This window comes from Phyllobates terribilis, unplaced genomic scaffold, assembly GCF_046119375.1.
Source record: "Phyllobates terribilis strain yellow unplaced genomic scaffold, ASM4611937v1 Scaffold_3__8_contigs__length_932513732, whole genome shotgun sequence".
Classification (NCBI taxonomy): Eukaryota; Metazoa; Chordata; class Amphibia; order Anura; family Dendrobatidae; genus Phyllobates; species Phyllobates terribilis.
In genome coordinates, this window is record NW_027362763.1 from 469506190 (window position 1) to 469520139 (window position 13950).

At 45.3% G+C, this 13950-nt stretch overlaps 1 protein-coding gene across 4 annotated transcripts in view; it reads left to right on the forward strand.

The window, feature by feature from the left end:
- LOC141259599 (uncharacterized) overlaps positions 1 to 13950 on the forward strand; it is a 248968-nt gene that overhangs the window by 221799 nt on the left and 13219 nt on the right. The window lies entirely within an intron of this gene.

Sequence of the window (13950 nt, forward strand, 5' to 3'; positions counted from 1 at the left end):
GCTGCGTCTATCGTAAAGCTTCTCAGTCTGCAGTTTATTTGAGTGTTCTAACTAGTCCTCTTGTTTTTTTATATTTAGTCATTCAGTTTATTCACTGCTGGTATATATTTGTGGGTCCATTTTATTCACTGTTAGTATACATTTATGTGCATTCACTTTTTTCGATGTTGGTATATATTTTTGTGTGGCCATTATTATTAACTGTTGGTATATATTCATGTATGTTGAGTTTATTCACCGCTGGCATATGTTAATGTTTTCTCACTGTTGGTGTCTATTTATGTGTGTCCATTTTATTCACTGCTGGTATATACTTGTGTGTCTAGTTTATTCACTGCTGGTGTATATTTATGTATGTCCAGTTTTTTCAATATTTATGTTTAGTGAACAGAGGAGAATAGGAAGGGAAAAGTCAGCTCACCACGTAACTGCAACACCTGATATCCTGTGAGTTGATCACCCGGAGCCGTCCTAGTCTGGAACGAGGATGAATTCAAGCAAAAAATAATGAAAATCCTCCAGTGAAAAAATATAAGTTAAAAAATGGATAGTGTTGAGCGAGCATGCTCGATACTGCTCGCTACTCGGGATGTTCGGCAAGTTCGGGTTACTAGGGCGGGAGCTCGGGTCTCCGCCCTGCACGTTTGGCGCTCTTTACACAGCCAATGAACATGCAGGGATTGCCAGCCAGTCACTGTAATGCCGTAGCCATGTTGTTTGTGGGCCTTACAGTGATTGGCTGACCGCACAGAGTCACCTCAAGTATTTAAAACCGGGCGCCGCCATCTTTGACACAGACACTCCGGATCAGCCAGTGTAGCGTGAGTGCTGCTGAGTTAGGGAGAGATATACAGTATAGTGCGAAATAGTTAGTGTAGGGTCTCTAAAGCCTGCCAAATCAAACAAACAGTCCTTCTCAGGACTAATATCCATCCCAGATATCAGGCAGGCAGGCAGGCTGTATAGGAGACACAGTGGTTATACCAGCAAACGCTGCATTACAGTCCTGTGTGCTCCTGTTGGTCAAATTGCTAGACTTATCACCCCGGTCTCAGAGGCCAGGAAAAATTATTATTTTTTTCATCTAAATTCTGAATTATTTTTTTTTCCCTCAGTCAGACTGTCCAAATACGCATCTTATTAACCTTTTGGTTCCCCCCGCCCCCCCAAAAAATTGAGTGTGTCTGTGACTGTTCAGACACCAATATATCTGTAGTCTGGTGTAGGCCAGAAAAATAGAACTGTGGTTTTGCAGTTCCACGGGTCAAATCTCTGTATAATCCTGTTTTTGGCATTTTTTGCCGTAAAAAAAACTGTAATAGTGTCTCCCTGACTGGTCAGATACCAATATATCTGTTTAAAAGAGTCTGGTGTAGGCCAGAAAAATAGAACTGAGCTTTTGCAGTTCCACGGGTCAAATCTCTGTATTATCCTGCTTTTGGCATTTTTTGCTGTAAAGAAAACTGTAATAGTGTCTCCCTGACTGGTCAGACACCAATATATCTGTTTAAAAGAGTCTGGTGTACGCCACATAACTATAACTGTGGTTTTGCAGTTCCACGGGTCAAATCCCTGTATTATCCTGTTTTTGGCATTTTTTGCCGTAAAAAAAACTGTAATAGTGTCTCCCTGACTGGTCAGACACCAATATATCTGTTTAAAAGAGTCTGGTGTACGCCACATAACTATAACTGTGGTTTTGCTGTTCCACAGGTCAAATCTCTGTATTATCCTGCTTTTGGCATTTTTTGCGGTAAAAAAAAACCTGTAATAGTGTCTCCCTGACTGTTCAGACACAAATATATCGGTTTGAAAGATTTTGGTGTACGCCACATAACTATAACTGTGGTTTTGCAGTTCCATGGGTCAAATCTCTGCATTATCCACTTTTGGGTCTTTTTTACATAAAAAAAAACAGTTTGATTGTGTCGCTGACTGTTCAGCCCCAAATATATCTACTTAAAAAAGTCTGGTATACGCCAGTAAATTAGAACTGTGGTTTTGCAGTTCCACGGTTCAAATCTCTGTATTATCCAGCTTTTGGCCTGTTTTACGTAAAAAAAAAAACAGTAATAGTGTCTCCCTGTCTGTTCAGTCACAAATATATCTGTTTAAAAGATTCTGGTGTAGGCCAGACAAATAGAACTGTGGTTTTCCTCTTCCACGGTTCTAATCTCCTTTTTATTACCCTTTTTCCATTGATAGTGCGAGTGTAAGCTATTTTACTTCATTTACAATGGGCAAGGCGCGTGGCAAGGGACGTGGAACTGGACGTTCTGGTGATGGTGCGTGTAGAGGACGGGGCCATGGCCAAGGTGAAAATGTGCCACAACCAACAGCCACATCTTCTCGCTCCCACTTCTTGACCGAATTACTAGCGAAGCACACTACAACACCAGTATTGCGAACTGATCAGTGTGAACAGGTTATTAATTGGATAGCAGATAATACTTCCAGTTACCTGGGCACTACCACCTCCGGTCTGTCTTCCACACGGTCAAGTTTTAGTAGCCGTGAGTCTCAACCGCATACTCCTCCTCACCCTGATGCTCCTTCCTCCCACCATGCCGAGTGTCGTCAGACTGCAACTGATCCCACACTTAGACACTCTGAAGAGCTGTTCACTGGTCCATTTCCATACTTGTGCCCCTAGCCTGCTCCGCTTGAAGTGGTGGAAGAGGAGATCCCATGTAGCGATGCCCAAATATTTGAACAGCCACGGCCACAGGAAGTCGACGCTGGCAATTTGTCACAAGAGGTGGACGATGACGAGACACAATTGCCACGAAGTGAGGAGGAGGATCGTGGTGCGCAAGTGGAAGAGGAGGAGGTGGTGGATGATCTAGTAACTGACCCAACGTGGCAGGAGGACACGCAGAGCGAGGCCAGCAGCACACAGGGGGAGGGAGGCAGAGTACCCCAACAGGCAGGAAGAAGCAGTGTGGTGGCCGCACACAGAAGGCGGGCAACAGTTCCCCGTAACACCAACACGAGGGACGTTGCCAGTACAACAGGTAGGTCGTCCAGAGTCTGGAATTTTTTTTAAAGACTCTGCTGATAACCCCAAAAAGGCCATTTGTACCACCTGCCATGCCAGCATCAGCAGGGGTGACAAAACTACCAGCCTGACCACCACCAGCATGATCAGGCACATGGCAGCAAAGCACCCGACTTTGTGGGGCGAACCCCAGGGTCCACGACCAGTGTCAGCGGGTGTCACCAATGCTTCTTCCGCTGTTGTGCGTGTGATAGAACCCCCTGTTGTGCGTGCAAGGCAATCCCCTGTCCATACTGCATGCAAAGATGCCCCCTCCTCTCAGTCTTCACTTGTTATGGCAGTTTCTCAAGAAACAGCATCAACGTCCACGTCCCACCGCAGCGTTCAATTTTCCATATCCCAGAGCTTTGAACGAAAGCGCAAATTCGCAGCCAACGTCCCACAGGCCACAGTCCTAAATTCGCACATTTCACGACTGCTTGCGTTGGAAATGCTGCCTTTTAGGCTGGTGGAGACGAAATCCTTCCGCAACCTTATGGTGGTGGCCGTCCCTCGGTACTCTGTCCTCAGCCGACACTATTTTGCCCAGTGTGCCATCCCCGCACTACAGAAACACGTGTCCTAAAACATCTGCCGTGCCCTCAACAACGCAGTTACTGGGAGAGTCCACCTGACAACGGAAACGTGGACAAGTGCTTGTGGCCAGGGACGGTACATCTCCCTGATGGCACACTGGGTAAACATAGTGGAAGCCGGGACCCAGTCGGACCTTGGGACAGAACACATCCTCCCCACACCGAGGATTGCGGGCCCTATGTCAGTCAGAGCTGCCCCCACAGTGTACAGCTCCTGCGCATCATCCTCCTCCTCATGTTGAGCCTCCATCTCCGATATCACCACATCAGTTACAAGCTGGAAGCACTGCAGTACTGCCTCAGCCAAGCGGCAACAGGCTGTGCTGAAACTCATAAGCTTAGGTGATAAACCTCACACTGCTTGTGAGTTGTGGACAGCTGTGAAAGAGCAGGCAGATCTGTGGCTGAGACCGCTGAACCTACATCCAGGCATGGTCGTGTGTGACAATGGCCGTAACCTGGTGGCGGCTCTGAGGCGAGGCGAGATCACACACGTACCATGCCTGGCTCATGTGCTTAACCTCGTGGTTCAGTGGTTTCTTAAATCGTACCCCGAGTTGCCAGATCTGCTCGTCAAAGTACGCCGCCTGTCAGCTCATTTTTGCAAGTCGGCTACAGCTTCCGCCACCCTTGCTGTGTTGCAGCAGCGTTAGCAGCTTCCGGCACACCAACAGGTGTGTGATGTCCCCACACGTTGGAACTCTACCCTCCACATGTTGCAAAGGATTTGTGAGCAGAAGAGAGCAGTTGTGGAGTACCAGCTGCAACAAGGCCATCGATATTCAGGTCAGACTCCACACATAAGACCTCAGGAGTGGACCTGGATGTCTGACATACACTACCGTTCAAAAGTTTGGGGTCATTTAGAAATTTCATTATTTTTGAAAGAAAAGCACATTTTTTTTTCAATGAAGCTAACATTAAATGAATCAGAAATACACTGTATACATTGTTAATGTGGTAAATGACTATTCTAGCTGCATATGTCTTGTTTTTATTGCAATATCTACATAGGTGTATAGAGGCCCATTTCCAACAACCACCACTACTGTGTTTTAATGGTACATTGTGTTTGCAAACTGTGTAAAAAGGCTAATGGATGCTTAGAAAACCCTAGAAAACCCTTGCACAAGTATGTTAGCCCATCTGAAAATGGTTTGGCTGATTTGAGAAGCTATAAAATTGACCTTCCTTTGAGCTAGTTGAGAATCTGGAGCATTACATTTGTTTGTTCTATGAAACTCTCAAAATGGCCAGAAAAAGAGAACTTTCATGTGAAACTCGACAGTCTATTCTTGTTCTTAGAAATGAAGGCTATTCCATGTGAGAAATTGCCAAGAAACCAAAGATTTCCTACAACGGTGTGTACTACTCCTTTCAAAGGAGAGCACAAACAGGCTCTAACCAGAGTAGAAAGAAGTGGGAGGCCCCGCTGCACAACTGAGCAACAAGACAAGTACATTAGAGTCTCTAGTTTGAGAAATGGATGCCTCACAGCTCCTCAACTGGCAGCTTCATTAAATAGTACATGCAAAACACCAGTATCAACGTCTACAGTGAAGAGGCGACTCCGGGATGCTGGCCTTCAGGGCAAAGTGGCAAAGAAAAAGCCATATCTGAGACTGGCTAATAAAAGGAAAAGATTAATATGGGCAAAAGAACACAGGCATTGGACAGAGGAAGATTGAAAAAATGTTTTATGGACAGACGAATCAAAGTTTGAGGTGTTTGGATCACACAGAAGAACATTTGTGAGATGCAGAACGACTGAAAAGATACTGGAAGAGTGCCTGACGCTATCTGTCAAGCATGGTGGAGGTAAAGTGATGGCCTGGGTTTGCTTTAGTGCTGGTAAAGTGGGAGATTTGTACAAGGTAAATGGGATTTTGAATAAGGAAGGCTATCACTCCATTATGCAACGCCATGCCATACCCCGTGGACAGCGCTTGATTGGAGCTAATTTCATCCTACAATAGGACAATGACCCAAAGCACACCTCCAAATTATCCATGAATTATTTAGGGAAGAAGCAGGCAGCTGTTATTCTATCTGTAATGGAGTGGCCAGCGCAGTCACTAGATCTCAACCCCATTGAGCTGTTGTGGGAGCAGCTTGACCGTATGGTGAGCAAAAAGTGCCCATCAAGCCAATCCTACTTGTGGGAGGGGCTTCAGAAAGCATGGGGGGAAATTTCTCAAGATTACCTCAGCAAATTAATAGCTAGAATGCCAAAGGTCTGCAATGCTGTAATTGCTGCAAATGGAGCATTCTTTGACAAAAGCAAAGTTTGAAGGAGAAAATTATTCTTTCTAATAAAAATTATTATTTCTAACCTTGTCAATGTCTGGACTATATTTTCTAATCATTTTGCAACTCATTTGATAAATAAAAGTATGAGTTTCCATGGAAAACACAAAATTGTCTGGGTGACCCCAAACTTTTGAACGGTAGTGTATGTACCATCCTGACAAAATTTGAGGAGTCCACCAAGATGGTGAGTGGCGATGACGCCATCATTAGTGTCAGCATCCCACTTGTCTGTCTTTTGCATCGCTCTCTGCAGAGAATTAAAGAGGAGGCATTGCAGCCAGAGTATGATGAGATGGATCAACAAGCCGTAGCTGGCGATTACACACAGCCCAGCCTCATATCATCCCAACGTGCATTGGGGGACAATGAGGGAGAGGAGGAGGAGGAAGAACAGGAGCTGGTATCATGCGCTGTAGATGGTAGTACCTGTACAACTGTCATACCGTCGGTTCAGCGTGGGTGGCCTGAGGACAGGGGGGAGGAGGAGGAGGAGGAGAGCATGGTCAGTCGTCATCTTGGTGAGGACACGGAAGTCTTGCCCGTTACCAGTCTGGCACGCATGGCTGACTTTATGTTACGCTGCCTTAACAGTGACCCTCGCGTTGTCAAAATGTTGGGTGACAGTCATTACTGGTTGGTGACACTTTTAGACCCCCGTTACAAGGAGAACTTTCACTCTCTTATTCCTGAGGTGGAGAGGTCTACAAAAATGGGACAGTACAAGAAGGCCCTTGCTGCAGAACTGTTAAAAAAATTCCCATCTGAACACGCTAGCGGCAGAGGTCACAGTTCGTTGCCCAACCAAGGCGCACATGCGAGAGAGACGCAACTCCAATCCAGCAGAGGCAGGGGAACACTGTCAACGTTCTGGGACAGTTTTCTGAGACCCGCCCAGCTTACAGGCCCTGAGGCGCGGGGTACTCTTACAAGGAGTGGAAAGTTTCAAAAGATGGTGTGGGAGTACCTTGCCCACTCTACCAGCGTCCTCCGTGATTCCTCTGTGCCTTTTAATTATTGGGTATCCAAGCTGGACACTTGGAATGAACTTTCTCTGTACGCCTTAGAGGTCCTGGCCTGCCCTGCCGCTAGCGTGTTATCGGAGCGTGTTTTTAGTGCCGCTGGGGGAATTATAACAGATAAGCGCACTCGCCTGTCAACTGACAATGCTGACAAACTGAACCTTATCAAAATGAACAAGGGCTGGATTGGGCCAGACTTCTCATCACCACCAAATGACAGCAGAGTAACATAAAGTCAAATCCACTGTGTTATTTCGGGAGGTGTATTCCCATGCACCGCTTCACACCCACACATGGGTATACGCTTCCTCCTTTCGGCTGTATTTTGCTCTTCTCTTTATCCTCAGCCTCCACCACCACTATATCACCAGGGTGACCTTGGGCCGTGTTGCCAGCATTGCAAGTTCCTCCATCCTAATTTTTGGCAGCTTTGGCTTGGAAGGCATAGGCAAAGACTATGGGAGACCCACTCCCCAATAATGGGAATAATGTTTTTAAGATGCTGTACTGCATGGCTCTTCCAAGGGGCATTTAAACCGTCTTGTTAAGCTACTGCAACCTCCACGTCTCTTCCAAGAGGCATTAAAACCGTCTTGTTAAGCTACTGCGACCTCCACCACTTTTCCAAGGGGCATTGATATTGTCTTTTTATTCCACTGCGACCTCCACGTCTCTTCCAAGGGGCATTTAAACCGTCTTTTTAAGCTACTGTGACCTCCACCACTCTTCCAAGGGGCATTAAAACCGTCTTGTTAAGCTACTGCGACCTCCACCATTCTTCCAAGGGGCATTAAAACCGTCTTTTTATTCCACTGCGACCTCCACGTCTCTTCCAAGGGGCATTAAAACCGTCTTGTTAAGCTACTGCGACCTCCACCACTTCTCCAAGGGGCATTAAAACCGTCTTGTTAAGCTAATGCGACCTCCACCACTCTTCCAAGGGGCATTGATATTGTCTTTTTATTCCACTGTGACCTCCACGTCTCTTCCAAGGGGCATTTAAACTGTCTTTTTAAGCTACTGCAACCTCCACGTCTCTTCCAAGAGGCATTAAAACCGTCTTGTTAAGCTACTGCAACCTCCACTTCTCTTCCAAGGGGCATTAAAACTGTCTTGTTAAGCTACTGCGACCTCCACCACTTTCCCCAGGGGCATTAAAACCGTCTTGTTAAGCTACTGCGACCTCGACCATTCTTCCAAGGGGCATTAAAACCGTCTTGTTAAGCTACTGCGACCTCCACCACTTTTCCAAGGGGCATTGATATTGTCTTTTTTTTCCACTGCGACCTTCACTATTCTTCCAACGGGCATTGCATTTCCTCCTAATTTTAGTCAGCTTTTGCTTTTCAATGCATAGGCGGACACTAAGGGAGACCCACTCCCCAATAATGGGTAGAAGGTTTTTAGTATGCTGTAATCCACGTCTGTTTCAAGGGGCATTGCAGTTCCTCATAATTTTTGGAAAGCCTTCCATTCACTGCTTAGGCCAACAGTGCACAGAAGACCAAGTTGCTATAAATGTAAAAAACGGTTTAGTTATGGCCCTCTGACCTCCATGTCACCTCCAAGGGACATTGGAGTGCCTCGAAATTTTTGTTAGGCATTGCACTCACTGCATGCCCTTTAACTGTGTAGCCGAACCGCTCCTTTTGGTACAGAAATATATCCTACAAGACATGTGTGGTTGCCTGGCCTGATATTGATGTCTATGGTCCCTGTTCCTCCTGCTCTTTCTCCTTTGCCACCACCTCATCCATCATTCATCATCTGAAGCTTTCTTTTAACGGGAGTCATAGAACTGGGATAGTAGCAGGAAAACATCCAGCAATCCTCGAAGGAGGTAGGATATGCGCCAAAACGCTGACCACCTCAGGCCTAGCCGCTACTACATACATGCGCTTGCATTCCAAGAAAACAAAGCAGACGCTAACTTCTATCATCATCATCATGCTCCTCATCTTGACACTCTCAACTCCCCTGGACACGGGGCGGCTGGGGACTGAGTATGAACACCCGGCCGCCCACTGGTGGCTGGGGACCTAGCGTGGACACCTGGCCACCGGGCGGCTGGGGACTGAGTATGGATACCTCGCTGCCAAAGCAGCCATCAGGTAGTGGCCAGCTTCGGCCTCCTCCAAACTAAGAGGCCCCATTTCAAGTGCAAGCTAGCAGTATGGTATTGCAGCCGGGGGGGTGGGTGGCAGGTTGCACACTTACACTTGCATTCCAAGAAAACAAAGCAGATGCTAACTTCTATCATCATCATCATGCTCCTCACCTTGGCACTCTCAACTCCCCTGATGGATAAGCCAGGGCCCACCGGAGGAGTCTGATTCTCTGGGGGGCTCGTCCAATGCTGCCCTAAAGCAGGCCAGGCTAAGAAAAGTGTGGGGGAAGTTTCAAGGAGAAATAGGGGCGGCTGGGGACCGTTTATGGACACCCGGCCGCCCCCAGGCAGCTGGGGACCGTGTGTGGACACCCGGCCGCGGGGCGGCTGGGGACCGAGTATGGACACCCGGCCGCCCCCCTGGCGGCTGGGGACCGAGCGTGGACACCTGGCCGCCAGGCGGCTGGGGAATGAGTATGGATACCTCACTGCCGAACCTTTCATGAGGTAGTGGCCAGCTTCGGCCTCCTCCAAACTAAAAGGCCCCATTTTAAGTGCAAGCAAGCTAGCAGTGTGGTATTGCTGCCTAGGGGTGGGTGGGTGGCAGGCTGCATACATGCGCTTGCATTGCAAGGAATGGGGGAAGTACAATTGAACCCTGCCCTGGGACAAGAACTTGCATGGGGATAGTTGCAAGTCTGCATCTTCTGGTGCGGAAAGGATCACTTCTGATGGGCACACTTTTAGGCAGTGACCTGGGTGTCAGAGATGCTTCCAGGGGTCTTCCCCATGCTGTTCCCATGTCTTTTCAGCACTGTATGCATGTGTCACACAGCACATGGCCAGATAAGATTGTAAAATGTTAAAATGACATTTCCCGGTGAATGCATTTGTCACGGTTGAAAGTAATACAAAAATGCAAAAGCGCATAAAAAATGCTACTTGTGAACATAGCCCAAGGTGTGGAGGAGTATTTTTGTTTTTGGTTATTTATTTTACCTTATACACAAGTCTTTACCCTGGAAAGGAAGTTCCTTAACATATTTCACAGGAAAACCATTTCAGTTTCGTTTTTGAACATTTTATTGTGAGCCCGTTAAAGTGGCTTAATACCTCTGACCACGTTGTTGACAGCAGTGACCTGGGGGTCAGAAATGCTTCCTGGGGCGATGCCCATGCTGTCCCCATGTCTTTTGAGCACTGTCACTATCGTTTTGGGCACTTTTTAGGCTTTCTACAGACTGCCGGGGCTGCCGCCGCAAAAATGCTCAGGTCTCCCATAGACTAACATTGGGCTCGTTGCTCGGGTCGAGCACCCGAGTATTATGGTGAGCTCGGCCCGAGCTTCGAGCACCCGAGCATTTTAGTGCTCGCTCAACACTAAAAATGGAATTTATTAATCCAAGTAGGGAGAAATCCAAAAAGAAACACAGATCGACGCATTTCAGCAATAAGCCTTAATCATGGTATGTGCCATACCATGATTAAGGCTTATTGCTGAAAAGCGTCGGTCTGTGTTTCTTTTTGGATTTCTAGTGGTGTCTAACATGTTTTAATTCATTCCTACTTGGATTAGTAAATTCTGTTTTTTAACATATATTTTTTCGCTGGAGGATTTTCCTTATATTTGTTTGTCCATTTATTCACTGCTGGTATATATTTATGTTTGTCCATTATATTCACTGCTGGCATATATTTATGTGTACCCAAATTATTCACTGCTGGTATATATTTGTGTGTGTCCAGTTTATTCAATGCTGGTATATTTTTATGTGTGTTCAGTTTATTCACTGCTGGTGTATAAGGTGGCTGGCTATAAGGGTTAGGCACTAATAGAAATTACAGAAATTACTGCAAAGGGCATCTTCCAAAGCAAGGTTAATCCTGACTACAGCACCCTAATAAGAATGAGTGGCCTACAAGCAGAGGACCACATTCCTTCCTTTTTGGACACTGACTAGAAACTAACATTGCAAGTATTTTTTCTTTCCAGCAGAAGCATCCAGACTTCTTTCTGGATAGCTACAGATTGCTGGCTGTGCATGGGAGACTAGTCTGATAATATTAATATATTTATTAGTAATTTATTAATATTTATTATTATTAGACTAGTCTGTGGCAGTCTTCCCTTATCGAGGCGTAAGATTACAGTGTAATGTCCCAATGGTGCTAATACTAATGCACACTATGAGCTTAAACACACACAGCTTCTCCAATATATACAGTTATTATAGCTCATATATAGACTCATGTTTCTTTCCACGTCCTTTCTGAAATCTGTCCTTGAAGCTCTGCTTGTTTAATAGATACTGGAAACTTTGCTCTTTTATTCTTGTGGGATCATCATATGGTGATGTCATTGTGAGCTGCTGTAATACTATGTAACTGAAAAAAACATGTCTGGTAAGGGAAATACACAAGTAACACAAGGAACTCGCTGAATGTATCACAGTCAGAGCTTCAAGTCTAGTTTTTGATATTTATATGTTACTAATATATTCCATAGCTTTGCACACTGAATGTTTTCACATATACAGTAGTGTTCAAAATAATAGCAGTATGTTCAAAATCATGAGTTAAGCACAAAATCTTTATACTAGTTTTTATTTCCATGCATTGGGAACATTGCACACTGTTTTCTAATTCAAAACATGAAGAGAAATGTATAACTACTTTACAGAAAATGACAAAAAATGAACATTGTGCTGTTGTAAAAAATAGCCGTGTCTGCATTTGTCTTTACAAACTCACAATATGTACTCTTTTTTGAGGATTTGGCATTCCTGTGAATCACTAACCTAATATCTAGTTGTATACCCACAGTTTTTTATAATTGCTTCACATCTATGCTGCTTTGAGTCAACCAACTTCTGGCACCTGTCAGCTGTTATTCCAGCCCAGGATGCTTTGACTACATTCCACAATTGTTTGGCATTTGTTGGCTTTGCCTCAGAAACGGCATTTTTGATGTCACCCCACAAGTGTTCTATCGGATTAAGGTCCGGGGATTGGGCTGGTTACTCTATAACCTCAATTTTGTTGGACTGGAACCAAGATTTTGCTCGTTTACTGGTGTGTTTAGGGTCATTGTCTTGTTGAAACACCCATTTCAAGGGCATATCCTTTTCAGCGTAAGGCAACATGACCTCTTCAAGTATTTTAATATATGCAAACTGGTCCATGATCCCTGGTATGTGGTAAATAGGTCCTGCACCATAGTAAGAGAAGCATGCCCATATCATGATGCTTGCACCACCATGCTTCACTGGCTTCAGAGTGTACTGTGGCTTGAATGCAGAGTTTTGAAGTCGTCTGACAAACTGTCTGCGACCCTTGGACCCAAAAAGAACAATTTTACTTTCATCAGTCCACAAAATGTTTTTCTCCATTTCTCTTTAGGCCTGTTGATGTGTTCTTTGGCAAATTGTATCTGCTTCAGTACATGTCTTTTTTTTTTAAACAGTGGGACTTTGCGGGGACTTCTTGCTAAGAGATTAGCTTCACACAGGCATCTTCTAAGGCTGTGTGCCCACGATGCGTTTTTTAAGCGTTTCTGCAGCGGAAAAAATGCTGCAGAAACGCTTAAAAAACGCATGGTAGAAGGCCTGCCATGTTCCCCAATGATAATCCGCATGTGCTGTGCACATGCTGCGGAAATTTCCGCTGCGGATTATCATTGCGGAAAAAAACGCAGCACTACCAATTATTTTGCGGAAGTGCTGCGTTTTCGCCGCCATTGACTTGCATTAGAACGCGCCAATTCCGCAAGACTACATCTGTACTTGCGTAATTGGCGCGTTTTAATGTGCGGATGGTACCCGGGTGTGGAGGACAGGAGACTCTCCACCACACCCAGGTACCATTAAAAGCTGTAAAAAAAAGAATAAAATAAAAAATAAAGATTATATTCACCTTCCGACGGCCCCCGGACTCCTTCTCTGTGCTTGCCGATAGATCGCGCAGGACTGAAGTCATGTGACGGCAGGTCCTTCAGTACAGCGTACCGCGATCTGCCGGCAGCAAGCACAGGAGCGCAGCAAGACTGCAGGGGCCATCGGAAGGTAAGTATAGGTTTATTTTTTTTATTTTTTGACATTCTCTCGGGTCACACTATATAAATCCATGCCGGATGCATGGATTTATATAGTGTGACCAAGTTGACAAGCACTTTCCAAGTGATGCTAAAATCGCTTGGAAAGCGCTTGTCAACCCGCATGCGGAAATGCATGTGAAAAACGCTTAATTTCCACTTGTCCCTGGCAGGAAAAATGCATGTACAATCCGCATGTACAATCCGCATGCGTTTTTTTCTGCCAGGGAGATGCAGAAATGCTCAGGAAAAAATCCTGAGCATTTTTGCATCGTGGGCACATAGCCTAACTGTCACAGCACTCACAGGTAACTTGAGACTGTCTTTGATCATCCTGGAGCTGATCATTGGCTTTGCCATTCTGGATAATCTTCGATCCATTCGAATGGTAATCTTTTGTTTTCTTCCACATCTCTCTGGTTTTTCTTTCCATTTTAAAGCATTGGAGATCATTTTGGCTGAACAGCCTATCATTGTCTGCACTTCTTTATAAGTTTTACACTCTCCAATCAACTTTTTAATCAAAGTACATTGTTCTTCTGAACAATATCTCAAATGACCCATATTTCTCAGGCTTTCAAAGAGAAATGCATGTACAACATGTGCTGGCTTCACCCTTAAATAAGGGCCACCTGATTCACACCTGTTTCTTCACAGAATGATTGACCTCACTAATTGATCTCCACACTGCTATTATTTTGAACACACCCCCTTTCAATTAATTATTCAAATACACGGACTCAAAAACATGCAGATGAATGCTGAGTCTGTTGGTTTTCTTAGAATCTACT